Here is a 27798-nt window from a genome sequence, read left to right as displayed (position 1 = left end):
CTACATCATAGCTGTATTGATATGGGTCTCGACTACTGCTCTCCTCTCATGGTGAAGGTCGGTTCTAGAAACAAAGCTGAAACTAAATCACTTAGATCCACTGATATTTATACTCTAGTTACAATTATATTGATAAAGAATGCGTGTGCAACTGTGTGTGTCTTCAGGCCTGAGTGTACCCTGTGGTTTGTGTGGGTGTGTGAAAGGGAGCAAGGGAAGACAAGAGTGTAGATGGGAAAGGAGGGAGGGAGAGGTATACAGCCTAAACTCCCACTCTGCAGTATTTCGACAGGCATGCTTCTCTCTCTCTCTCTCTCTCTCTCTCTCTCTCTCTCTCTCTCTCTCTCTCTCTCTCTCTCTCTCTCTCTCTCTCTCTCTCTCTCTCTCTCTCTCTCTCTCTCTCTCTCTCTCTCTCTCTCTCTCTCTCTCTCTCTCTCTCTCTCTCTCTCTCTCTCTCTCTCTCTCTCTCTCTCTCTCTCTCTCTCTCTCTCTCTCTTTCTCATTCTGTGGGTGTGAAACCTCAAACAACAGAAGAAGCTGCAGCAGTGACAGGAGTGGCTCATGGGCACCCCCCGCCTCCTCTTCCTCATTATGTGCTTACTCCCTCTCTTCCTCCTCCCTCTATTCTCTGCGCAGACTGGCAGCCAGTACCAGCTGAGCTCAGCCGGATGCCAGGGGATGAGAGGGGAGACAGGAGGGATGGAGGGAGAGAGGAGTGGGGAGGGGGTACCAAACTTCTATTTTGAATCCCCGTCTGGCTGATTTTCCTCCTCTTGTCTTGAGATTAGCGATGGAATAAGACAGCCTTAACTAATCTCAATGTTCCTGAGGACACAGAGCCAGGGGGAGGGCTCAGAGTAGTCACATACATGCGCACAAAACATGCATGTTTGCATTCACTTACATGTGCAAACACACACACATACAGAGTCACATACATACACACACACACACACACACACACACTGAATCCCATCCATGATGCATTTGCTTGTCAGCACAGCATGTACATGTGTTTTTGTGTGCGCACACGTGCAGTGTGTGGCCATAGTACAGTACAGTGTGTAAGTGAGGTGTAAGCACAGGAAAACAGCCCGTCTCTTCCCTCAGACCCTGTACTATGTATCTGTATCAGTGTTTGCAGGTGGGTCAGACCAGGTGACTCAATGTTCCCATGTAGACTGTGCGTCTTTGATGGATTAATTTGCTAATTTAATTCTGCCTGCCTGTTTGAATAACAGATTAAGTAAGGAGCCTTTGCTTACACTACTGTTCTGTTGGTTTAGAATACACATCTGACCCCCTGGGATTTGATAACATTGAGAGTGTAATATGGTGCAAATGAGGTTAGTTGCGGCTATTTGCTTTCTCCGCCGATATTTTACCTGGAATAGAGGGTTTCTATAGCAACGCCACAGACCCCGTACCCCACCTCACATATGTGTGTGAGCATGTGTGTGTGTGCCGCATTGACTGGTCGCAAACGCACCAGAAGCGTTAGTGTCATTAAGCCAGTGAGGCTGAAGAGAGTGGGGAGCGTTTCAGCCCCATGCATGGTAGTAGTACTACAGGAATTGAGCAGTTGCATTTTACAGTAGAATGCTACAGTAGCTTCTTAGTCTAGGTTTGTTTGTAGTTTTTTGATCATTTGTAGTCTTTTGGTTGCTTTAACTTGAGCCTTGGCTTTTTATTTGATGTTTTACCTGCTGTCTTTCCAGTATCTATCCATCTCCCCCTCTCTTCCCCTCATCCATCCTCTCACTCACCCTTATCTCTCATGAATCATTAGTCGTGGAGGACTGAGCTACAGCAGGACTAAACCCTGAGGCTGAGGGGAGCAGGCCATGGGGACAGCAGGACTAAACCCTGAGGCTGAGGGGAGCAGGCCATGGGGACAGCAGGACTAAACCCTGAGGCTGAGGGGAGCAGGCCATGGGGACAGCAGGACTAAACCCTGAGGCTGAGGGGACCAGGCCATGGGGACAGCAGGACTAAACCCTGAGGCTGAGGGGAGCAGGCCATGGGGACAGCAGGACTAAACCCTGAGGCTGAGGGGAGCAGGCCATGGGGACAGCAGGACTAAACCCTGAGGCTGAGGGGACCAGGCCATGGGGACAGCAGGACTAAACCCTGAGGCTGGGGGGAGCAGGCCATGGGGACAGCAGGACTAAACCCTGAGGCTGAGGGGAGCAGGCCATGGGGACAGCAGGGAGACTGTTTATGGTCCTGTTCAAACACAGCCAACATGACAGCCATTTCTACATAGTACTGATCCAGTCACATGTGCCACCGAGCCAGGCTCTCTAGAGGAGGAGGGTCCACAAGCCCAACTGACTGTACTGTAGAGTCAAACATATAGGCCTACAGGACCTAGTGGGATCATCTTTTATGTGCATTACAGTAACATCACCATGGAAACAGTGGGCTAAGCAACGTGGCAGCGATGAAGGTTGAGGCTGGGCCGTTCAGTGTATTTCCAGCATGCATTTTAACTGTGCAATTGGGTCACCTTGAATTATTTAGCTGTTCTTCAGTCATATGTTTTGCTAGAGATTTGGATAGTGTGTGTTGTGTTGTGGGGGGGGAGTCCTAGTCAGACATGTGTAAGTCCCTGCCATGGGGATTCTTAGTCACCTTAAAGCTCTTATCCACCTAAGTGATATAAAAACCTTGGGGGGATTTATTTGTATTTTTTCCTTTTGATATTCTCCAGTGTGACGAATAGGAACAATAGGTCCCAGTGATGTCAAATGTGATATGTCATCTGTTTGACTGGAAGCTCTTTTAGTCACGTCATCTGATGCGTGCTCTGCTCTCCCGTGACCCCTCTTTGCCAGAGTGGAACAGCCCACTTCACTCACAGCCCCGGGGCCCGTTTGTTCTCGAGGGGCCAACGCATTTCACCCTGGCCCCAGCTGGATCCCTTCCATTATACACACAAAAATACACACACAACACAACCTAGGTAGGGAGGTTATGTGCGGTAGAGGGAGAGGAGGATGTGGAGGAGGTGTATTATACAGTGGAGAAGTTATTCCTTCTTGACTAGGGCTGGCCTTTCTCTTGGCAGTGCTCTGCCCTGTCTCCTTAGTGAAAGCCTGGCTGAGACTTGTCCTGCTTTGTGGATGCAGGTGATGGGGGTCTTTCTCTGTGCCTCCCACAAGCAGCCAGCTCAGGAGTAACAACCTTACACGCATGGTTTGTTCCTTAGACTGTCTGGTTGAGAGGCTGGCAATCTGCAGGAATATATAGACACACCGCACGCAGTACCATCCCAATCCCCAAACTATGTTTCTTACATGTGTCTGATCCTCTCACCGCCTCATATATATAGAGGCTAGGAGGAGTTGTTAACTTGTAATTGGGCGTAAAACAAAACTAACACCACAAACCTCTCTGAGAATGTGTTCCCTGAAAGCAGTCTCTCTGGCCACCCCTTTTTATATGTTGTTTCTCCGCTCATACATATCCAGTAAAATATATGAACAATTCAGGAGCTGGGCATGATCACTTTACCCCATCAAACCAGCCTGTTGGCCAGTGCAACAGGACAAGCAGAAACTCTAAAGTCTGGCCTGTGTTATGTTGGTGATTTAGAGGCTCAGGCTGATTTTGTCATTTGGTCAAATAGCAAAGATGACAATGATGCGTAGCATGTCTTTTTTATTTATATCAAAGGTCCATTAATACATTTGTTTTCTTCTCTCACACACCTCACACAGTACAGGAGCTAGAGATGAATACACAGCACACACCCTAGACATTTCAGAGGCAAAAGACTGCTGTAGCATAGAGGTTGTGTCCCACCTGACACCCATTCTCTTTATACTGTGTTACTTTTGACCATGGGCCTTGGTCAAAAGTAGTGAACTATGTAGGGAATAGGATGCCATTCGGGGATGTATCGATAGAGATTTCATGGCTGATGTTGGTTGAGATAGAAATTATCCTTCACCACAAGACCGGGTCTTATTGTTTAAATCCTTAAGGGTTAAGACTACGGTTGTAGAGACTGTCCCTGGACCAGAGCTTAGGGGCAGCCCCTCCCTAAAGCTGCTGGTTATGCACTGAGCCAGCTGTGTCCTGGCAGCAGAGTCCTTTTTTCAACCCGGCACTGTTTTAGAGATGCCCCACAGCCCTGCATCCACCCACATACACACACACTTACAAACACAGAGTTCATACACTCATGGCACGCAGTCACGCATGCTCGCAAGCACACACAAACACACAAACACTGTATTAGCCCCACTCACTTGTGTTTTATGAATGAGCTACCTGTAGAGCACAAACGGAGAGAGGTGAGAGGAACATTGTTAAATAGAATCAGCAAAAAGCCCTATCATAGTACGACTGAAGGCACATGGCCTCCATCTCTGTTGCTGGGAGCTGGCTGGGAGTGCTCAGCTGCCGCTGTCAAGGTCCTGACTCTTCCAGACCTCAGATGGTGCTGAAGAGACAGCTGATCTTTAAATTTAGGTTATGGGCCATGTCACGTTCCCTTTGCCCTTTCGCTGTCCTACATCACCTACATCACACAGGACTAGCACAAAGTGGTAGTGTGGCTAGAGGGAATGGGGGTCAGAGTTACAAAAGATGGGCTATGTTCCAACATCCACCCTAGCGTATGACTTAAAGTGCATGCCCAATACATTGCTTCATTCTAAGTTGTGTGCTAGACTGGTGTTGATATTGAATCTAAACTGAACGTATTGACACGTTTAACATGCTTCAGTGAATACTGCAAGGCTCTCTATAAGGATATCTTCGACATTTGTTTTACATGGACTCTGATGCCCCTGATGATATAATGTAGTGCTATGGTATAGCTCCACCACTGCAGCGGTGTATCTCAGTGTGGCCTGCCTGCCAGTAATCCCGTCAGATACAGTATAGAGACCCCTTAATAGAGGCATCCAGTCTGTCCCTACTGTTCCCAGGAACAAAGCTGCTCCCACATGACGTCTCATTAACGTAGGATATCCCCCCGGACGTTAAAGGGACCAGCGGGAAGCCACGGGCTCCAGATAAATTGATTTAGTCTGAAGAAACACACACACAGACACTCCTTAGTGCATGTCTAAGACATTTAGGAAAATAGCTGTTTAGTTATAGATAACCCAACAATGCTGAATACATTTACACTACACCCTCACCAAGACATCGCTAGTGACGAAATAAGATGGGATTGGTAGACTGGCATGTATAGGCCTAGGAGATATTCAGTATGCTTTGTTTTTGTCATTGTATGGAATGATTGGATGCCTAGTCATTGTCGTTAATATCAGGTAACATTAGCATGGCACAGGAATGATGCCATGTCAGAAGACTGAACTTATCCATACATTGTTCTGACAGGTGCACAGCATCACACACCAAGCATAGGATGATGACATCATCATTGCAGCTGCCAAAGCAGGGATGTTACCCTGAGAGGCTGAAGGGATTATAATACTCTGCATTCTGTGGCTGTAGGCAAGGGGAAATGCTGTCATAGCAACCACCTGGTGAAAAGAACACAAAAACAAGGAGAGAGAGAGCGAGAGATGGAAGAGAGAGAGAGAGACAGTGCTCAGGACATGTATAGATGTGCTTCTCTACTTGTGATTTACACATTGACTAAGGACTTCAAAGAGAGACTGGTTATATTTTATTTGGATAGTCCCATATACAGTCAGGTACAGAACAATTGCTCAGATAAAGTATTTTTTTAAATTATTATCCAAAAGAAAGTGGTCAAATTTATTTGATCTAAATCTGAAATGTCATAGACTACCAATTGCAAGAGCAGCTCACTCTGGAGTCAGATGTTAACAAAATCTGTAATTTAGCTTATTAAACACAAAAACAGTTTGAAGTGAGAATTGGGCAGGTCTGATGCTGAAAAAGAACGGAAATCTTGCCTACTTTACCCATAAATTCTGTTCTTTTTGCAAAGAAAAGTATAGGGTAGTTCCGGTAGTTAGCTACACCGCTACATTGGCACAAAGTAATGAACTACTGAAAACACTACCAAGATTTCCATTTAGTTCAACTACCACCAAGCTACAGCCAAATGTAATTCAACGACTAGTTGAACAACATGAAGTTCACTACTTCCCATCACTGGTACCTGGGGTTTTTGTCTTGCTGGAAGATCTGACGCTTGGGGCCAAGCTTCAGCCTCCTGGCAGAGGCAACCAGGTTATTGCCTAAAATGTCCTTGTACTGGATACATTTCACGATGCCGTTAACCTTAACTAACAAGGGCCCCAGGAAAGTGGAAGCAAAATAGCCCCAGAACATCAAAGATCCACCACCATATTTGACAGTAGGTATGGGATCCTTTTCTGCATACTGTGCACTCTGAAAATATTCAGACCCATTGACTTTTTCCACATTTTGTTATGTTACAGCCGTATTCTAAAATGGATTAAATCATTTTGTCCCTCATCAATTTACACACAATGCCACATAATGACAAAGCAGAAAACAGGTTTTTAGAAATTTTAGCAAATGTATTAAATATAAAAAACAGAAATATCACATTTACAAAAGTATTCAAACCCTTTACTCAGTACTGATGAAGCACGTTTGGCAGAAATTACAGCCTCAAGTCTTCTTGGGTATGACGCTACAAGATTGACACGCCTGTGTTTGGGGAGTTTCTCCCATTCTTCTCTGCAGATCCTCTCAAGCTCTGTCAGGTTAGATGGGGAGCGTCGCTGTACACGTTTCCCTTAATTCTGACTAGTCTCCCAGTCCCTGCCGCTGAAAAACATCCCCACAGTATGATGCTGTCACCACCATGCTTCACCGTGGGGATGGTGCCAGGTTTCCTCCAGACGTGACTCTTGGCATTCAAGCCAAAGATTTCAATCTTGGATTCATCAGACCAGAGAATGTTGTTTCTCATGGTCTGAGTCCTTTGTGTGCTTTTTGGCAAACTCCAAGTGGGCTGTCATGTGCTTTTTTACTGAGGAGTGGCTTCCGTCTGGCCATTCCACCATAAATGCCTGATTGGTGGAGTGCTGCAGAGATGGTTGTCCTTCTTGAAGGTTCTCCCATCTCCACAGAGGAACTCTGGAGCTCTGTCAGAGTGACCATCAGGTTCTTGGTCACCTCCCTGACCAAGGCCCTTCTCCCCTGCATGCTCAGTTTGGCCAGGCGGCCAGCTATAGGAAGAATGGTTCTAAACTTCTTCCATTTAAGAATGATGGAAGCCACTGTGTTCTTGGGGAACTTCAACGCTGCAGACATTTTTTGATACCCTTTCCCAGATCTGTGCCTCGACACAACCCTGTCTCGGAGCTCTACGGAAAATTCCTTCTGTCTCGTGGCTTGGTTTTTGCTCTGACATGCACTGTCAACTGTGGGACCTTATATTGACAGGTGTGTGCCTTTCCAAATCATGTCCAATCAATTGAATTTACCACAGGTGGACTGACCAAGTTGTAAAAACAAGGATGATCAATGGAAACAGGATGCAACTGCTCTCAATTTCGAGTGTCATAGCAAAGGTTCTGAATACTTATGTAAGTAAGGTATTTCGGTTTTTTATTTTTAATACATTTGCAAAAATGTCTAAATCTGTTTTATCTTTGTCGTTATGGGATATTGTGTAACTCTGCCAAGCCTACAAGCAAAGATTAAATGGTGAAGGCCATCAAGATGTTTTGGCTTTAGAAACTGACAATACAACAACGCAACAAATGCATTGATCATCTCAGCAAGGTTTTACCCGTGGTCGTGGTGCTGGGGGTAAGTGCATCTAAATGTAGCTGAGATGTAGAGTAGTTGAAATAAACATCTACATTTTGAAAGTATTTTTTTCATTATTTTATTAATGAAAGCATAAGATGTTGATGAACAAATACGGTACAGTATATGCTTTATCCAACATTTTGCGGTTGCATGAGGTTTGGAGTTAGACATTTAAAACTTTAGGGAATTTAACATCGAATACATTGCAAGTTGGTGGCATTTTTCACACCTAACCGAGCTATTAGGCTATCCTATTAGATTTGTTTTATTCAATTCAGTGTGGTATGAGAACTGTAGCCCCTATCTGCAAAAGTAGGGTTTATTTTACACAACGTTTTCACAAACAGCAAACATCTTACAAGGTAAGCTTTGATGTGGTCTGTGTTTGAGCTATAGCTACACTGGGGGTATGAAATTAATCTTTACGTTGGTAGGAACAAATCTAGCCTATTGCCAATGTTATCTGATGATGTATTACTTAATGGCAACATCGAATGTCCACCAACTATATCTTTGCACATCAAAAATATGATGTTGCCTGCTTACGCGCTGTAGGCATCCTTTACACAGGGGATTGGCAACTATAATCTTGTAGCCAATGAGATAAGCTTTCCAGGGTTATGCAGTTGACCTGGGTGGGACAAAGCAAGGCCTAGAACCTTATATGTGTAATGCGAACTATTGCTATCTGGCTCAGAGACTTGGAAACGTCCCGTGACCACACCTGACAGCACTTACTAAAACATCTTCCCCATGTCTAGTTGTTAGGTCTATCAATCCCATTTTCTTTTTTCTGATATTGTTCCACATGTCGTGGAATCCATCTAATGTGTTTCCAGCTCTAGTCATCAATAATTAACTTATAGCTTGTCAATGAAAGATGAAAACGGTTATTTTGTGTGTGCTTGATCTTGGGCATTTTGAACTACCAGGCTATGAGGGGTGCGGCTATGGAACCCTGACCTGTTTACAGGACGTGCTACCTGTCCCAGACCTGCTGTTTTCAACTCTCTAGAGACCGCAGGAGCGGTAGAGATACTCTTAATGATCGGCTATGAAAAGCCAACTGACATTTACTCCTCAGGTGCTGACTTGCTGCACCCTCGACAACTTGCTGCACCCTCGACAAGTCCACCTGTGTGCAATCTAAGTGTCACATGATCTGTCACATGATCTCAGTATATATACGCCTGTTCTGAAAGTCCCCAGAGTCTGCAACACAAGCAAGGTGCACCACCAAGCAAGCGGCACCATGAAGACCAAGGAGCTCTCCAAACAGGTCAGGGACGAAGTTGTGGAGAAGTACAGATCAGGGTTGGGTTATAAAAATTATCCGAAACTTTGAACATCCCAAGGAGCACCATTAAATCCATTATAATTTTTTTTTAAGAATATGAAAAGCCAACTGACATTTACTCCTGAGGTGCTGACTTGCTGCACCCTCGACAACTACTGTGATTATTATTATTTGACCATGCTGGTCATTTATGAACATTTGAACATCTTGGCCATGTTCTGTTATAATCTCTACCCGGCACAGCCAGAAGAGGACTGGCCACCCCTCATAGCCTGGTTCCTCTCTAGGTTTCTTCCTAGGTTTTGGCCTTTCTAGGGAGTTTTTCCTAGCCACCGTGCTTCTACACCTGCATTGCTTGCTGTTTGGGGTTTTAGGCTGGGTTTCTGTACAGCACTTTGAGATATCAGCTGATGTACGAAGGGCTATATAAATAAATTTGATTTGATTTGATATGGCACCACAACAAACCTGCCAAGAGAGGGCCGCCCACCAAAACTCACGGACCAGGCAAGGAAGGCATTAATCAGAGAGGCAACAAAGAGACCAAAGATAACCCTGAATGAGCTGCAAAGCTCCACAGCGGAGATTGGAGTATCTGTCTATAGGAGCACTTTAAGCTGTACACTCCACAGAGCTGAGCTTTACCGAAGAGTGGCCAGAAAAAGCTATTGCTTAAAGAAAAAAAGAAAAAAACATGGTGGTGGCAGCATCATGCTGTAGGATGTTTTTCATCGGCAGGGACAGGGAAACTGTTCAGAATGGAGGGAATGATGGATTGTGCTAATTACAGGGGAATTCTTGAGGGAAGCCTGTTTCAGTCTTCCAGAGATTTGAGACTGGGATGAAGGTTCACCTTCCAGCAGGACAATGACCGTAAGCATGCTGCTGAAGTGGTTGAGTGGTTTAACCACTTGAGTGGTTCAAGGGGAAACATTTAAATGTCTTGGAATGGCCTAGTCAAAGCCCATACCTCAATCCAATTGAGAATCTGTGGTATGACTTATAGATTGCTGTACACCAGCAGGAACCCATCCAACTTGAAGGAGCTGGAGCAGTGTTGCCTTGAAGAATGGGCAAAAATCCCAGTGGCTAGATGTGCCAAGCTTATAGAGACAAACCCCAAGAGACTTGGAGCTGTAATTTCTGCAAAAGGTGGCTCTGCAAAGTTTTGACTTTGGGGGGGTGAATAGTTATGCATGCTAAAGTTTTCTGTTTTTTTGTCTTATTTCTTGTTTGTTTCACAATAAAATATATTTTGCATCTTCAAAGAGGTAGGCATGTTGTGTGAATCAAATGATACAACCCCCCCCAAAATAATTTTCCCTTTGTGCTTTGTGGGATTTTGACTATAGATAGTTGCCTGTTAGAACTATTGTTAGCTTCACGTTTCGTTTGAGATTTATTGTTTTGTTTTGCTGTGAGTTTCACTTAGTAAATAAAACATGTGGAACCCAGATCACGCTGCGCTTTGGTCCAGTTATTATAATGAACGTGACATAGTAATCTCTTTGTCAAAAGGTCGCTGTCCTTTCCGACATGATATGCCCAGCAAGCCAGCAAAGTATGGCATCAAGATATGGGTGGCCTGTGATGCACAATCCAGCTACGCTTGGAAGATGCAAGTCTACACAGGGAAGCCGACCAGTGGAGGCCCGGAGAAGAACCAGGGGATGCGATTTGTGCTTGATGTGACAGATAGACTGAGGGGGCACAATGTCACATGTGACAATTTCTTCACCTCGTATGAACGTATGAACAGCAGCTCCTGAAGAGGAAGATCACCATGGTTGGCAGAGTTAGAAAGAACAAGCCTGAGCTCCCGCCCTGCACTCCTCGCAACAAGGGGGAGAGAGGCCTTCTCATCAAAGTTTGCCTTCACCCCCACCACCACTCTAGTTTCTTACCTCCCAAAGAGGATTACGAATGTGATCCTCCTGAGCACACTGCACAAAATGGCTGAGACCAGTGATAGTGAGGACAGGAAACCAGCCATCATCCTGGCCTACAACCACTACAAAGGAGGTGTGGACAACCTGGACAAGGTGATTGGAACTTACAGCTGCAGGAGGATTAGTGCCCGCTGGCCCCTGGTCATCTTCCATAACATCATTGATGTGTCCTCATACAATGCCTTCGTGATATGGAACAAGATCAACCCTACCTGGATGCCTGATAAGCGGAACAAGAGGAGGGTGTTCCCTAAGCAGCTGGGAAAGGCACTTGTAACCCCACACATTCAAAGAAGGGACGCCTGCCCCGCACAGCAGCCTCTGCAGCGCTTGTGAAAGCTGTACAGGGGGCTGAATCTTGTCCTGATCCACCTGAGGCTGCAGCTGGGGCAGGCAAGAGGAGGTGATGCCAATTCTGCCCCCCAAAGAAGGACTGTAAATCAAATACTATGTGTTTCACATATGAGAAATACATCTTCAAAGTCCATGCACACACACTTGCATATTGTCCTACATGTGCTAATTAGAGTTGATTGATTTCTGTTCTTCAGATTTTTGTTTTCTATCTATTATCTTATTTTATTCTTATTTATTGTTGTTGTTTATAGACCTTGTGGGTGTGGGCAATGGTTAAAAAAAATGGGAGAAGACTAGTATTTTGTAGTGGAATTCCTCGTTGTACAGTATGTAAGAATATATCACTATGTTGCCAAAAATGTTCAAGACTGATATTGTTTCCCTTCAATAAAATGCATTCAAAACTACTTTCTGCATATTTCTGCTACTGTAATGATCGTTGTTTGAAGGATTGGACCAAGGTGCAGCATGGAAGGCGTTCATAATTTGTATTAATGTGAACCAGCAACAAAACAATAAAGAGTTACAAAACGAAACGTTCAGCTTTGTAGGGCTAAAAAGCAACAATACAAAAACAAGATCCCACACACAACGGGTGGGAAAAGGCTGTCTAAATATGATCCCCAATCAGAGACAACGATAGACAGCTGCCTCTGATTGGGAACCATACCAGGCCAACATAGAAAAGAAAAAACTAGACTACCCACCCTAGTCACACCCTGACCTAACCAAAATAGAGAATAAAAAGTCTCTCTAAGGTCAGGGCGTGATAGCTACTTTCTTAGGCTATACAAGTGCTATCTCTTGCTAAAAAAATTATGTTTACACCGATGTCGTACCTTCAGCAATAATAATAATAATAATAGTAAAGAAAGCAATTATGACAGGTGTGTTGTGATAAAAACGAGTGGTGTCCACTGATTAAATGCAGTCTTTCTGCATTGTGAAGAGGGAAAACCCAAATCTTTACAAAGTTTGATGAATGACAGGTTGTTTCTTCATGCAAAATAGATTTGGGGTTTAAAATTCTATTTAGCTGCTTGAAGGTGGGTCATTTTTTAACCTTGGGGAGAATACAGAATGTTAAGATTACATAAGGGTTCAACTAGATTTACTGGTTCATTTTTCATTAGGTTACAATAATCCTCGCCTTCTGGGAATGTTAAAATGTAAAACAGTTATGGGTGGAGTTAGATATATGGCTATCAGAAGTATTAAAATAATCCAATGTCAGCCTTTAAATGCATTATTTTCCAAATGTTTAAGTGCGTGTGGGTGATGGAGAGAAACAAAATGGTGCAGTTTGAGGCAATGTGGCAGAGAGCAGGCGCTGGAGATATGGGTGTGAGCAGTTTGTTCTGGACAGGTGTGATATAGTTGTTGTTTCTATGTGTATGTTTTGTATTGTCTAAAAATCTCTAATAAATTCTTACAAGAAAAATAAATAGTGAAAAATGAAAATCTTGCAACATGCATCTTATTATTCATTATGAATAGGATTTATTAGAATTTCTTCATTTACATTCTTCATTGTGACCACAATGTCACAAATAATTCAGGCACAAACAATATGAGCAGATTAATTTAGTCAAAACAGTCCAAACATTTCTTTATTAAAGACAATCAGAAAGTTGGTACTTATTTATTTTGATCCTGTCACACCCTGATCTGTTTCACCTGTCTTTGTGCTTGTCTCCACCCCCCTCTAGGTGTCGCCCATTTTCCCCATTTTCCCCAGTGTATTTTCCCTGTGTTCTCTGTTTGTCTGTTGCCAGTTTGTTTTGTTCGTCAAGCCTACCAGTGGTTTTCCCCTTGCTCCTGTCTTTTTCTAGTTACTGTTTTCTAGTTTTCCTGGTTTTGACCATTCTGCCTGCCTTGACCCTAAACCTGCCTGTCGTTCTGTACCTTGTTACACCACCCTGGATTATTGACCTCTGCCTGCCCTGACCCCGAGACTGTCTGTCGTTCTGTACCTTATGGACTCTGATATGGATTACTGACCTCTGCCTGCCCTAGACCTATCGTTTTGCCTGCCCTCTGTTCTAGTAATACACATTTGTTACTTCGACACTGTCTGCATCTGGTTCTTCTCCTGAAACGTGATAGATCTAAAGCCACGAATGAGTGAGTCACTTGGCTTTATGCTGCAAAATCCTCGCTGGACTCGCTGGTTTCATTCCATTTCTTCTTCACATCAGCAAAGAAGGGCTCTGTGTTTCAGAAACTCACTTCATATAGAGGGGCTATCACACTTTCACACTGTGGTAAATAAAGCCAATATGTTATTTAGAATTACTTATTTCTGTTTTTAGAGGGAGAGAAACCAAAAGCCCACCGTGCCTATTTTTCGAAAATCGGCACGGTGTGTAAAATTGTAAAGTGTAAAATTGGCCATTGAATTTGAATTGGCCATTGAATTCTCTCGCCACTCTTTTTTTGCCTGATGCAGGACTCTAGTACCAAAGAAGAGAAACTCTCGGACTAAAAACACATCCATTAATTTATGAAAAGATAGTCAATTTGTGCCACAGTTTAGACTACCGATAGATCAGTGTTCTAACTCCTCCTTGTGATAGTGTGCAGCAATGACAGAATTATGTAATTTACAACAATCTGCCACCATCCACCGCAAATGGTCGCGGCATAAGCTTTAAACTTCTAAAGGAAGAAACACTGTAGGACTTGTATTTATTTAATACATTTTAGAATAAGGCTCTAACGTAACAAAATGTGGAACTTTCCGAATGCACTGTATGAATCCTTATTTCGACACCAAACCCACCCACTGGTCTGTGTGGTCAAAGAGCACTATTTTCATGTTATCTGACCATAGCACTGGTTCCAATCCAAGTGCCAATACCGTTAAGCAAACTCCAGATACTTACATTTGTTGGATGACATGAAAATATATCTCTTTGGCCACGCACACCAGTGGTGGGTTTGGCGTTGAAAGAAGGATGCCTAGTCAAAGCAGTGATGTTACCCTGAAAGGCTGAAGGGACAATTAAATGTTTTATTTGTCAATACTCTCTCTGCATTCTGTGGCTGTAGGTAAGGGGAAGAGCTGTCAAAGCAACCACCTGGTGAAAAGCACAGAGAGCGTGAGAGAGAGTGGGGGGAGAGAGGGAGAACAGAGGTTGGGATGATGATGCTTCGATCACGCGGATTGGAATATGTTCCGCATCGCGTCCAACAACAATATTGACGAATATGCTGATTCGGTGAGCGAGTTCATTAGGAAGTGCATTGACGATGTCGTACCCACAGCAACGATTAAAACATTCCCAAACCAGAAACCGTGGATTGACGGCAGCATTCGCGTGAAACTGAAAGCGCGAACCACTGCTTTTAACCAGGGCAAGGTGACCGGAAGCATGACCGAATACAAACAGTGTAGCTATTCTCTCCGCAAGGCAATCAAACAGGCTAAGTCCCAGTACAGAGACAAAATCGAGTCGCAATTCAACAGCTCAGACACAAGAGGTATGTGGCAGGGTCTACAGTCAATCACGGATTACAAAAAGAAAACCAGCCCCGTCGCGGACCAGGATGTCTTGCTCCCAGACAGGCTAAACAACTTTTTTGCCCGCTTTGAGGACAATACAGTGCCACTGACACGGCCCCCTACCAAAACCTGCGGGCTCTCCTTCACTGCAGCCGAGGTGAGTAAAACATTTAAACGTGTTAACCCTCGCAAGGCTGCAGGCCCAGACGGCATTCCCAGCCGCGTCCTCAGAGCATGCGCAGACCAGCTGGCTGGTGTGTTTACGGACATATTCAATCAATCCTTATCCCAGTCTGCTGTTCCCACATGCTTCAAGAGGGCCACCATTGTTCCTGTTCCCAAGAAAGCTAAGGTAACTGAGCTAAACGACTACCGCCCCGTAGCACTCACTTCCGTCATCATGAAGTGCTTTGAGAGACTAGTCAAGGACCATATCACCTCCACCCTACCGGACACCCTAGACCCACTCCAATTTGCTTACCGACCCAATAGGTCCACAGACGACGCAATCGCAACCACACTGCACACTGCCCTAACCCATCTGGACAAGAGGAATACCCATGTGAGAATGCTGTTCATCGATTACAGCTCAGCATTCAACACCATAGTACCCTCCAAACTCGTCATCAAGCTCGAGACCCTGGGTCTCGACCCCGCCCTGTGCAACTGGGTCCTGGACTTCCTGACGGGCCGCCCCCAGGTGGTGAGGGTAGGTAACAACATCTCCACCCCGCTGATCCTCAACACTAGGGCCCCACAAGGGTGCGTTCTGAGCCCTCTCCTGTACTCCCTGTTCACCCACGACTGCGTGGCCATGCACGCCTCCAACTCAATCATCAAGTTTGCGGATGACACTACAGTGGTAGGCTTGATTACCAACAACGACGAGACGGCCTACAGGGAGGAGGTGAGGGCCCTCGGAGTGTGGTGTCAGGAAAATAACCTCACACTCAACGTCAACAAAACAAAGGAGATGATTGTGGACTTCAGGAAACAGCAGAGGGAGCACCCCCCTATCCACATCGACGGGTCAGTAGTGGAGAAGGTGGAAAGTTTTAAGTTCCTCGGTGTACACATCACGGACAAACTGAATTGGTCCACCCACACAGACAGCGTTGTGAAGAAGGCGCAGCAGCGCCTCTTCAACCTCAGGAGGCTGAAGAAATTCGGCTTGTCACCAAAAGCACTCACAAACTTCTACAGATGCACAATCGAGAGCATCCTGTCGGGCTGTATCACCGCCTGGTACGGCAACTGCTCCGCCCACAACCGTAAGGCTCTCCAGAGGGTAGTGAGGTCTGCAGAACGCATCACCGGGGGCAAACTACCTGCCCTCCAGGACACCTACACCACCCGATGTCACAGGAAGGCCATAAAGATCATCAAGGACAACAACCACCCAAGCCACTGCCTGTTCACCCCGCAATCATCCAGAAGGCGAGGTCAGTACAGGTGCATCAAAGCAGGGACCGAGAGACTGAAAAACAGCTTCTATCTCAAGGCCATCAGACTGTTAAACAGCCACCACTAACATTTAGCGGCCGCTGCCAACATACTGACTCAACTCCAGCCACTTTAAAAATGGGAATTGATGGAAATTATGTAAAAATGTACCACTAGCCACTTTAAACAATGCCACTTAATATAATGTTTACATACCCTACATTACCCATCTCATATGTATATACTGTACTCTATATCATCTACTGCATCTTGCCATCTTTATGTAATACATGTACCACTAGCCACTTTAAACTATGCCACTTTATGTTTACATACCCTACAGTACTCATCTCATATGTATATACCATACTCTATACCATCTACTGCATCTGCCATGCCGTTCTGTACCACCACTCATTCATATATCTTTATGTACATATTCTTTATCCCTTTACACTTGTGTGTGTGTGTAAGGTAGTAGTTGTGGAATTGTTAGGTTAGATTACTTGTTGGTTATTACTGCATTGTCGGAACTAGAAGCACAAGCATTTCGCTACACTCGCATTAACATCTGCTAACCATGTGTATGTGACTAATAAAATTTGATTTGATTTGATTTGATTTGATGGAGGAAATCAGCCAGAGCTGTCAGTGTCAATTAGTCACTGGAAGTGTTGAGGGCTCTCTCTCTCCTGGTCTGTCCACCCTCGACCAGGCAGGCTGGGACGCAAATATGGATTTCAGTGTTGTATATCTCTACAGCTGAGCACCGGTCCTTACTGGAAATCTATGCTTTTCAGTTCCACTTGCATATTTTTGTAACCATATGTGTCTTAATTTGTTATCCCTTTGTGGGGTGAGTTTTACTGCATTTTGTCAGTGTTCTATTTTTGGAATTTCACAGCAAGTTTGAAGTATCCATAGAATGTTCAATAAATAACAGGATGTAATCTGTACACCTCAAAGGGTTAAATAAGCAATCCAACTCCTCACGAGGCTAGGAATAGAGGGTTGTCTTATAGGTAGCAGGACCAGTGTGAATAGTTGACTCACAGGTGGAGGAGGAGATGTCACTGCCTGCCAGTGTACCCAGTCATGCCCATGTGAAGGGAGGCCTCTGTGCCTCTGTCTCTCTCTCTCTCTCTCTCTCTCTCTCTCTCTATATATATATATATATATATATATATATATATATATATATATATATATATACAATTGAAGTCAGAAGTTTACATACATCTTAGCCAAATACATTTAAACTCAGTTTTTCACAATTCCTGACATTTAATCCTAGTACAAATTCCCTGTCTTAGGTCAGTTAGGATCACCACTTTATTTTAAAGAATGTGAAATGCCAGAATAATAGTAGAGAGAATGATTTATTTCAGCTTTTATTTCTTTCATCACATTCCCAGTGGGTCAGAAGTTTACATACACTCAATTAGTATTTGGTAGCATTGCCTTTAAATTGTTTAACTTGGGTCAAACGTTTCGAGTAGCCTTCCACAAGCTTCCCACAGTAAGTTGGGTGAATTTTGGCCCATTCCTCCTGACAGAGCTGGTATAACTGAGTCAAGTTTGTAGGCCTCCTTGCTCGCACACGCTTTTTCAGTTCTGGCAACACATTTTCTATTGGATTGAGGTCAGGGCTTTGTGATGGCCACTTCAATACCTTGACTTTTCTGTCCTTAAGCCATTTTGCCACAACTTTGGAAGTCTGCTTGGGGTCATTGTCCATTTGGAAGACCCATTTGCGACCAAGCTTTAACTTTCTGACTGATGTCTTAAGATGTTACTTCAATATATCCACATAATTTTTCTACCTCATGATGCCATCTATTTTGTGAAGTACACCAGTCCCTCCTGCAGCAAAGCATCCTCACAACATGATGCTGCCACCCCCGTGCTTCATGGTTGGGAGGGTGTTCTTTGGTTTGCAATCCTCCCCCTTTTTCCTCCAAACATAACGATGGTCATTATTGCCAAGCAGTTCTATTTTTGTTTCATCAGACCAGAGGACATTTCTCCAAAAAGTGTGATCTTTGTACCCATGTGCAGTTGCAAACCTTTACATGGCGGTTTTGGAGCAGTGGCTTCTTCCTTGCAGAGCGGCCTTTCAGATTATGTCGATATAGGACTCATTTTACTGTGGATATAGATACTTTTGCACCTGTTTCCTCCAGCATCTTCACAAGGTCCTTTGCTGTTGTTCTGGGATTGATTTTCACTTTTCGCACCAAAGTACATTCATCTCTAGGAGACAGAACGCGTCTCCTTCCTGAGCGGTGTGACCGCTGCGTGGTCCCTTAGTGTTTATACTTGTGTACTATTGTTTGTAAGGATGAACGTGGTACCTTCAGGCATTTGGAATTTGCTCCAAGGATAAACCAGACTTGTGGAGATCCACAAAATCTTGGCTGATTTCTTTTGATTTTCCCATGATGTCAAGCTAAGAGGCACTGAGTTTGAAGGTAGGCCTTGAAATACATCCACAGGTACACCTCCAATTGACTCAAATAATGTCAATTAGCCTATCAGAAGCTTCTAAAGCCATAAAATCATTTTCTGGCTAGCGGGACACCAGCCGACAACTTCCATTGAAATTGGAGGGAGCGCAATTCAAGTAAATAATCGTAACATTAAACATTCATGAACATACAAGTATCTTATATAATTTAAAATCTTAAATTCTTGTTAACCTAACTGCGTTGTCCGATTTACAATAGGCTTTCCGGCGAAAGCATACCATGCGATTGTTTCAGGACGGCGCCCCAAATCAACAGTTTTTCAACCAGCACAGGCTTCATAAAATCACAAATAGCGAATAAATAAATCACTTTCTTTTGAAGATCTTCCTCTGTTTGCAATCCTAAGGGTCCCAGCTACAACATGAATGGTTGTTTTGTTAGATAAAATCCTTCTTTATATCCAAAAAGTCAATTTAGCTGGCACCATCGATTTCAATAATCGACTCGTTCAACATGCAGACAAAGGTTCCAAAAAGCTACAGCGAAACTTCGTCCAAAGAAGTCAAACAATGTTTCTATATAATCCTCAGGTACTCTAAAATGTACATAAACTATAATATTTCATACAGAAAGTAGTATGTTCAATTGGAAAGCTAAATTAGTTAGCGCGCGCCCTCTCTCGCTCTACGAAAGACTGATATTGTTCCGGTGCTCTCCTAACCAAAACTCCAAATTTTTCAAAAAGCAAGCCTGAAATTTGAATAAAGACTGTTGACATTTAGTTGAAGCCTTTGGAATTGCAATCTGGGAGATGGAATTACATAAGAAGAGAGAGCCTGGGACCTAAAAATAAATAAATTCTGTTTGGTTTTTCTTCGGATTTTCGCCTGCCATATCAATTCTGTTATAGTCTCAGACATTAGTTTAACAGTTTTAGAAACTTCAAAGTGTTTTCTATCCAATGCTACCAATTATATGCATATCCTGGCTTCTGGTCCTGAGTAACAGACAGTTTACTTTGGGCACGTCAGGCAGGCGGAAATTCAGGAAACTAGACCCTATCCCAAACAAGTTTTTTTAATGACTCCAACCTAAGTGTATGTAAACTATGTAAACTTCCGACTTCAACTGTATATATATTTCTATAACTCTCCCCTCCCTCCCTCTCTTCTCTAGTCTCTCCCCCCTCAATTCTGTCTGTGTGTGACAAACAGTGGTGTTGACACAGAGGCTGTGTTCATTCCTCTCAGGGCTGAGGCACAAAGTGGATCTGGCACCTGAAGTGCACTAACATCAGGATTAGCCACGTAGGAGAGGTGTCTCCACAGCCAGTGGGTGGTACAGTACAGTTGATTACAATGTAGGGAGAGAGGAAGGGATGGGGAGAATGTGTTACACAATCAGATTAGGAATGCACCCCCCATACACACCGCTCTGTGCCGGCACCTTAACATCTACACATACACTCCGGCGCACACACACGCTTACACACTCACAGTGGCAGTCTATTGTTTATTGAGTCTCTCCATATGTGCAGACAATTTGATGATAGGGAGCCTGCTGAGGCTTTACCCTCCCCACAAATCCTCCATCCACCCTGGGTCTAGAGCTGGCATCTACCCTTACGGCACTCTCTGTCTCTTCCTCTCTCTCTCTCTCTGTCTCTCTCTCCTCTCTCTTGCTGAATCTCTGTTCAGGACTTAAGCCTGTTACATAATTGTATTAAAGCAGGAGTCACTTCACACCTCTTTCACTGTGTGAGATTTGGCATTATCCTCCCCAGATCTGGCAGAGGGAAGACCGCCTCTCAACTCCTTTGTGACAAATGGCACCCCATTCCCAATGTAGTGCACTAATTTTGACTAGGGCCATAGAGCCATTTGGGATGCACACATTGAGCAGAGTTGATCATCAACATGAGGTTGACTACACTATCATATGCTGTTTAACCTTTACTTAACACCCATCCCGGATCCGGGAGCATCCTCATCAGTAAAAGCTGACTAGCATAGCCTAGCATAGCGCCACAAGTAAATAATAGCATATAAATATCATGAAATCACAAGTCCAATACAGCAAATGAAAGATAAACATCTTGTGAATCCAGCCATCATTTCTGATTTTTAAAATGTTTTACAGCGAAAACACAATATGTATTTCTATTAGCTAACCACAATAGCCAAAGACTCAACCGCATATTTTCACCATGTTTCTACCGCATAGGTAGCTATCACAAAACCGACCAAATATAGATATAATTAGTCACTAACCAAGAAACAACTTCATCAGATGACAGTCTTATAACATGTTATACAATAAATGTATGTTTTGTTCGAAAATGTGCATATTTGAGGTATAAATCATAGTTTTACATTGCAGCTACCATCAAAAATATCACCAAAGCAGCCAGAATAATTACAGAGAGCAACGTGAAATACCTAAATACTCATCATAAAACATTTATGAAAAATACATGGTGTACAGCAAATGAAAGATAAACATCTTGTGAATCCAGCCAATATTTCCGATTTTTTTAAGTGTTTTACAGCGAAAACACAATATAGCATTATATTAGCTTACCACGATAGCCAAACACACAAACGCATTTATTCACCGCATAGATAGCATTCGCAAAAACCAGCAAAAGATATAAAATTAATCACTAACCTTGACCAACTTCATCAGATTACAGTCTTATAACATCAGGTTATACAATACACTTATGTTTTGTTCGAAAATGTGCATATTTAGAGCTGCAAACCGTGGTTATACATTGTGAATATGTAGCATCGATTCACCAGAATGTCCGGAGCTATTTTGGACACTCACCTAATCTGACCAAAGAACTCATCATAAACTTTACATAAAAATACTTGTTGTATGGCAAATGAAAGATACACTGGTTCTTAATGCAACCGCCGTGTTAGATTTTTAAAAATAACTTTACCATAACAAACAGCTTGCGTTATTGCGAGACAGCGCCCGCCAAAACGGCAGAGAATAGAAAGATATCCGCCATCTATACCGAACGCTTTTCAGAAGCCAATGTCGACGTACTTCGCGCGCCAGAGAAGACAAAGAAATTTCCAGACCTGTCACTCCAAAAGCTCTTGTTCGGCCTCAGATCAAGCTAGACACCCCATTCCACCTTCCACTGCCTGTTGACATCTAGTGGAAGGCGTATGAAGTGCATGCATATCGATAAATATTAGGCAATTGAATAGGCAGGCCCTGGAACAGAGCATCGTTTTCAGATTTTTCACTTCCTGTATGGAAGTTTGCTGCAAAATGAGTTCTGTTTTACTCACAGATATAATTCAAACAGTTTTAGAAACTTGAGAGTGTTGTCTATCCAATAGTAATAATAATATGCATATTGTACGATCTAGAATAGAGTACGAGGCAGTTTAATTTGGGCACGATTTTTTCCAAAGTGAAAACAGCGCCCCCCTATTGACAAGACGTTTTAATCCCCTGGATCATTGGAGATCTCAAGGCGGCACTGTTAATGGTGTTGGCCTCACTAAATAGAGGGTGGCAACGTGCAGCTGTGTATTCTGCCTTCTAGATCAGTGGTTCTCAATCCTGGTCCCAGGGTCACATTTTAGTTTTTGCCCTAGCTCTACACACCTGATACAAACCATCAAAGCCTGCTTTTTTTTGTCAGCGGTGTAGTGCTATAGCTAAAACAATAATTTGCACCCCGTTGGGTCTCCAGGACCAGGATTGAGAACCCGCTGTTGTAGATAACGGAGGGGTGTTGTGTGCTGGTGAACCACTTCGGCCCACACAAGGTACGACAACCTGAGATGAATGTCTCTCTGTTGTATAACTACACATTTGCAGGTGGAGTTACTGTACAACGTGCATTGTAGCTCATTGCAGCCTATTGCTGTCCTGTACACACTATTACAATGCACCGATATCACCATTCAATGTACTGTCACATTGAGACTAATTATCTATTCCCCCCCCCTTTCTGTCTATCTATCTGTCTCTCTCTTTCTCTCTCTCTCTCTCTCTCTCTGTGTCTCTGTGTCTCTCTCCTGCATCTATTCTGCCCCCTTCCTCTCTTTCCCTCCACAGAAGACTCAGCCTTTGGATGCGTTGCAGGAGAAAGATTGCCTGATCCTTGAGTTGTCCAGCAACAGCCTGAAGGCATCCAAATACGACCAGGTAGGTAAAAGACTCAGTCTGCATCCCAAATAGCACCCTATTCCCTACACAGTGTATAGCACCCTATTCCCTACACAGTGTACTACTGTGTAGAGAATAGGGTACCATTTGGGACCTAGCCTCAACCTCATCATATAGCTCAGCCCAGTACTGTGCTTATATCACTTGATCAATGGGCAGATATCATATTGGCCTAGCAGGGCCCCAGGGGTGTCTCTCACAGAGGAGGCTCTACATTACACTAACTGATGGAAACTGGGATCCATCTCTGATAGATCGATAGCCACTGAAAGCCCCTTGCACAATTTCTCTCTGTCTCCATAAGGAGATGATGCTTGTTGTGGTTAAGTGGAATTGTATACATTAGATGAGGAGTGTATTGTGTATCATGGATGCTGGGACATTTGTTAGCTGTAACAGGATGTGCTAGACAGTGATAACAGACAGGCTACCATATGGACGTTGTAGAGTTTTGGAGTTGAAGTGCATTCCCAATGGAGGTGGAGAGGCCATGCTCATAGCACATAGGCCAGTCATAATGTCAATGCCCACACGAAAGGCTTTACTATTCTCTAAACACTGTTATCTGGGAAACAAAACCAAGACACCAAAATGACACAAACATCACAGCATCACTTCCCAGCCTCTGTGTGTGTAAATCTATCTCTATCTCTATCTCAACCCTATCCAGCAGGCCCCAAAGACGCAGACGGACGCGCACACACACAAACACACACACAGACTGGGAGTGTGAGTGAGTGACCGTCTGTGGCGGGGGGGCGGCTAGCGCTAATGGTGTCACTTTCACGGGGCCAGCTTTGACACGTGTCCAGAGAACAGAACAGCTCGGCACTTTGCTCCATCCTAATCCCCTATCCGGCTCCTCACGCATTCCGCCCGCATGCCACGGCCATCAGAAAGAAGCCATCTGTCAGCCTTTGAAATGAAAGAGAGGGTGGGCAGAGTAGTGCGGTGTCCAGGTACCTGAGCCTGGGTTTGACACTACTACCTGAGAGGACATGGTTAGCGTTAGCATCAGAGGCAGTGATTAAAGGAAGAGTTAGCGTAGCGCCGTGCGCTAGCCGAGTTGCTTGCCTCTCACCTTCTGGGTGTGAATGAGATTGTGGAGACTCAGTAAATAACATGGGACAGAGAAAGGCGCCTCTGTCTACCCCTCGCATCAGAGGGGCGATTTCTCAAAGCAGATGACGTAAGATCGATGGGAGATGCGAGCAGAGCGGCCTTCCAATATCAGAGGAGGGGGGGGGGGCATATAGACAAGAGGAGAGGGGAGAGTGAATGAGTGCTGAGAGGAATGTGCCAGGGCTGTCTGGTTGATGGGAGGGAAGGCGAGGGACTCATTGCTGTGGGTGACTTAAGCCAATCAGTCTGGTGTTTGTCATTATCATTTTCTCTTCATGGTCGATCCCCTCATGATCCCCAGATGAACATTACCTGACCCCTGTGTAGAGAAAGGATTGTATCACATCTAGGTGCAGTTGTCAGAATACTGGAATAATGGGGAGATATATAATAGATTCAATTTCATATCATAACAGAGGATCTTGTCACAATCTTTACCCACAACCCAAAATTATCATGGATTATTTCATTTGAGGGTATGGCTGAAATAACTTGTTTCAGCAAACAAGTACAACATTGTGAATAACTGGTGCGATACGATTTCATGTGGTCCACAAGTTACCTTGAAGGAGCTGATCCAATTATATTAATTAATTAGAGACTTAAGCGGTTGGTGGGTGGCTAAGAAATGGTTCTGTTGAGATGCAGCCGAACTCCAGAGAACCCAACTGAAGTCACCTTCCTTCAAGGCTTTCTGATTGATGATGAAATGGGGCCATGAGCTTGAGTCAGCAGCTTCCTTGTATCGTCGCTATGGAGATAGGCTGACTAATTTCACATCAGTTTAACTCTACATCACCCCCCCCCCCCCCGGGAAATATAACATTTACATAAGTATTCAGACCCTTTACTCAGTACTTTGTTGAAGCACCTTTGGCAGCGATTACAGCCTCGAGGCTTCTTGAGTATGACGCTACAAGCTTGGTATATACGTATTTTTCCATTCTTCTCTACAGATCCTCTCAAGCTCTGTCAGGTTGGATGGAGAGCGTTGCTGCACAGGTATTATCAGGTCTCTCCAGAGATGTTCGATTGAGTTCAAGTTCAGGCTCAGACTGGGCCATTCAAGGACATTCAGAGACTTGTCCCGAAGCCACTCCAGCATTGTTTTGGCCGTGTGCTTAGGGTCATTGTCCTGTTGGAAAGTGAACCTTTGCCCTAGTCTGAGTTCCTGAGCACTCTGGAGGAAGTTTTCATCAAGGATCTCTCTGTACTTTGCTCCGTTCATCTTTGCCTCTCCTAGTCCCTGCCGCTAAAAAACATCCCCACAGCATGATTCTGCCACCACCATGCTTCCCCGTAGGGATGGTGCCATGTTTCCTCCAGACGTGACTCTTGGCATTCAGGCCAAAGAGTTCAATCTTGCTTCTCATGGTCTGAGAGTCTTTAGGCAAACTCCAAGCGGGATGTCATTTGCCTTTTACTAAGGATTGGCTTCTGTCTGGCCACTACCATAAAGGCCTGATTGGTGGACTGCTGCAGAGATGGTTGTCCTTCTGGAAGGTTCTCCCATCTCCACAGAGGAACTCTAGAGCTCTATCAGAGTGACTATTAGGTTCTTGGTCACCTCCCTGACCAAGGCCCTTCTCCCTCAATTGCTGAGAATGGCTTGGTGGCCAGCTCTAGGAAGAGTCTTGGTGGTTCCCAACTTCTTCCATTTTTTCTTTTTTTTTACCTTTATTTAACTAGGCAAGTCAGTTAAGAACATATTCTTATTTTCAATGACGGCCTAGGAACAGTGGGTTAACTGCCTTGTTCAGGGGCAGAACGACAGATGTTTACCTTGTCAGCTCGGGGATTTGATCTTGCAACCTTTCAGTTACTAGTCCACCGCTCTAACCACTAGGCTACCTGCCGCCCCAAACGTTAAGAAATTAAGAATGATGGAGGCCACTGTGCTCTTGGGGACCTTCAATTCTGCAGAAATGTTTTGGTACCCTTCCCCAGATCTGTGCTTCGACCTTATACAGACAGGTGTGTGCCTTTCCAAGTAATGTCCAATCAATTGAAATTACCACAGGTGGACTCCAATTAAGTTGTAGAAACATCTCAAGGATGAACAATGAAAACAGAATGCATCTGAGCAAAATTTCAAGTCTCATAGCAAAGGGTCTGAATACCTACTACGTAAGTAAGATATTTCAGTTTTTTATTTTTAATACATTTGCAAACATTTCTAAAAACATTTTTATTTTTGTCATTATGGGGTATTGTGTGTAGATTGCTGAGGAGTTTTTTTTATTCAATCAATTTTAGAATAAAGCAGTAATTTAACAAGATGTGGAAAAGGTCAAGGGGTCTGAATACTTTCTGAAGGCACTGTAAATGAAAAAGGACAGGTAAGTTGATGGAAGAACAAAATTATATTTTTTCTCTTCTCACTCACTCCATATACACTACATGGCCAAACGTATGTGTACACCTGCTAGTCGAACATCTCATTCCAACATCATGGTAATTAATATGGAGTTGGTCACACCTTTGCTGCTATTACAGTCTCCACTCTTCTGGGAAGGCGTTCCACTAGATGTTGGAACATTGCTGCGGGGCTTGATTCCATTCAGCCACAAGAGCATTAGTGAGGTCGGGCACTGATGTTGGGCGATTAGGCCCGGTTCGCAGTTGATGTTACAATTCATCCCAAAGGTGTTCAATGGGGTTGAGGTCAGGGCTCTGTGCAGGCCAGTCAAGTTCTTCCACACCGATCTCGACAAACCCTTTCTGTATGGACCTCGCGATGTGCACAGGGGCATTGTCGTGCTGAAACTGTCATGTTGTCTTTGATCATGTCTTGTCCCTGTGCTTCCCTCTGCTGGTCTTATTAGGTTCTTTCTCTTTCTCTCTCTCTATCGTTCCGTTCATGCTCCCAGCTGTTTCTCATTCTCCCTACGGCCTCATTTACTCTTTCACACCTGTCCCCTATTTTGCCCTCTGATTAGAGTCCCTATTTCTCCCTCTGTTTTCCGCTCCTGTCCTTGTCGGATTCTTGTTTGATGTTTGCAGTTTCTGTGTCCTTGTTCCGCCCTGTCGTGTTCTTTTGCCTTCTTCAGATGCTGCGTGTGAGCAGGTGTCTATGTCAGCTACGGTCTGTGCCTTCCTGAAGCGACCTGCAGTCTGTGGTCGCGTCTCCAGTCGTTCCTCTCTATTGACGAGAGGATTTCAGTTTCCTGTTTTGGATTACCATTGATTTATATCCAGGAGTATCATTATTTGTTTTATACTGGAATAAAGACTCTGTTACTATTACGTCGCTTTTGGGTCCTCATTCATCTGCATAACAGAAGAATCCGACCAAGATGGACCCAGCGACTACGGATTCTCTCAACACTGCCGTCAAGTTCCAGGGAGCAATGCTCGGCAGACACGAGCAGGAATTGTCTGCTGCTCGTCATGCCGTTGAGACCCTGGCCACTCAGGTCTCCGACCTGTCAGGACAGTTTCAGAGTCTTCGTCTCGTGCCACCAGCTACTTCCTGGTCTTCCGAGTCTCCGGAACCTAGGGTTAATAACCCACCATGTTACTCTGGGCAGCCCACTGAGTGTCGCTCCTTTCTCACCCAGTGTGATATTGTGTTCTCTCTCCAGCCCAACACATACTCAAGAGAGAGAGCTCGGATCGCTTACGTCATATCACTCCTTACTGGTCGGGCTCGGGAGTGGGGCACAGCTATCTGGGAGGCTAGGGCTGAGTGTTCTAACGTTTATCAGAACTTTAGAG

General features: G+C 44.3%; 1 protein-coding gene across 6 annotated transcripts in view; it reads left to right on the top strand.

The window, feature by feature from the left end:
- Positions 1-27798, top strand: part of LOC139544024 (RIMS-binding protein 2-like) — an 80518-nt gene that overhangs the window by 24454 nt on the left and 28266 nt on the right. For all 6 annotated transcript variants that reach the window (XM_071350697.1, XM_071350696.1, XM_071350695.1 and 3 more), the window contains exon 5: positions 22849-22938. The gene's annotated coding sequence lies outside the window, so the exon portion shown is untranslated. The remainder of the gene's footprint in view (positions 1-22848; positions 22939-27798) is intronic.

This window comes from Salvelinus alpinus, chromosome 18, assembly GCF_045679555.1.
Source record: "Salvelinus alpinus chromosome 18, SLU_Salpinus.1, whole genome shotgun sequence".
Lineage (NCBI taxonomy): Eukaryota > Metazoa > Chordata > Actinopteri > Salmoniformes > Salmonidae > Salvelinus > Salvelinus alpinus.
Note: the sequence above shows the minus strand (reverse complement) of the source record. Positions and strands in the feature narration are given on the sequence as shown.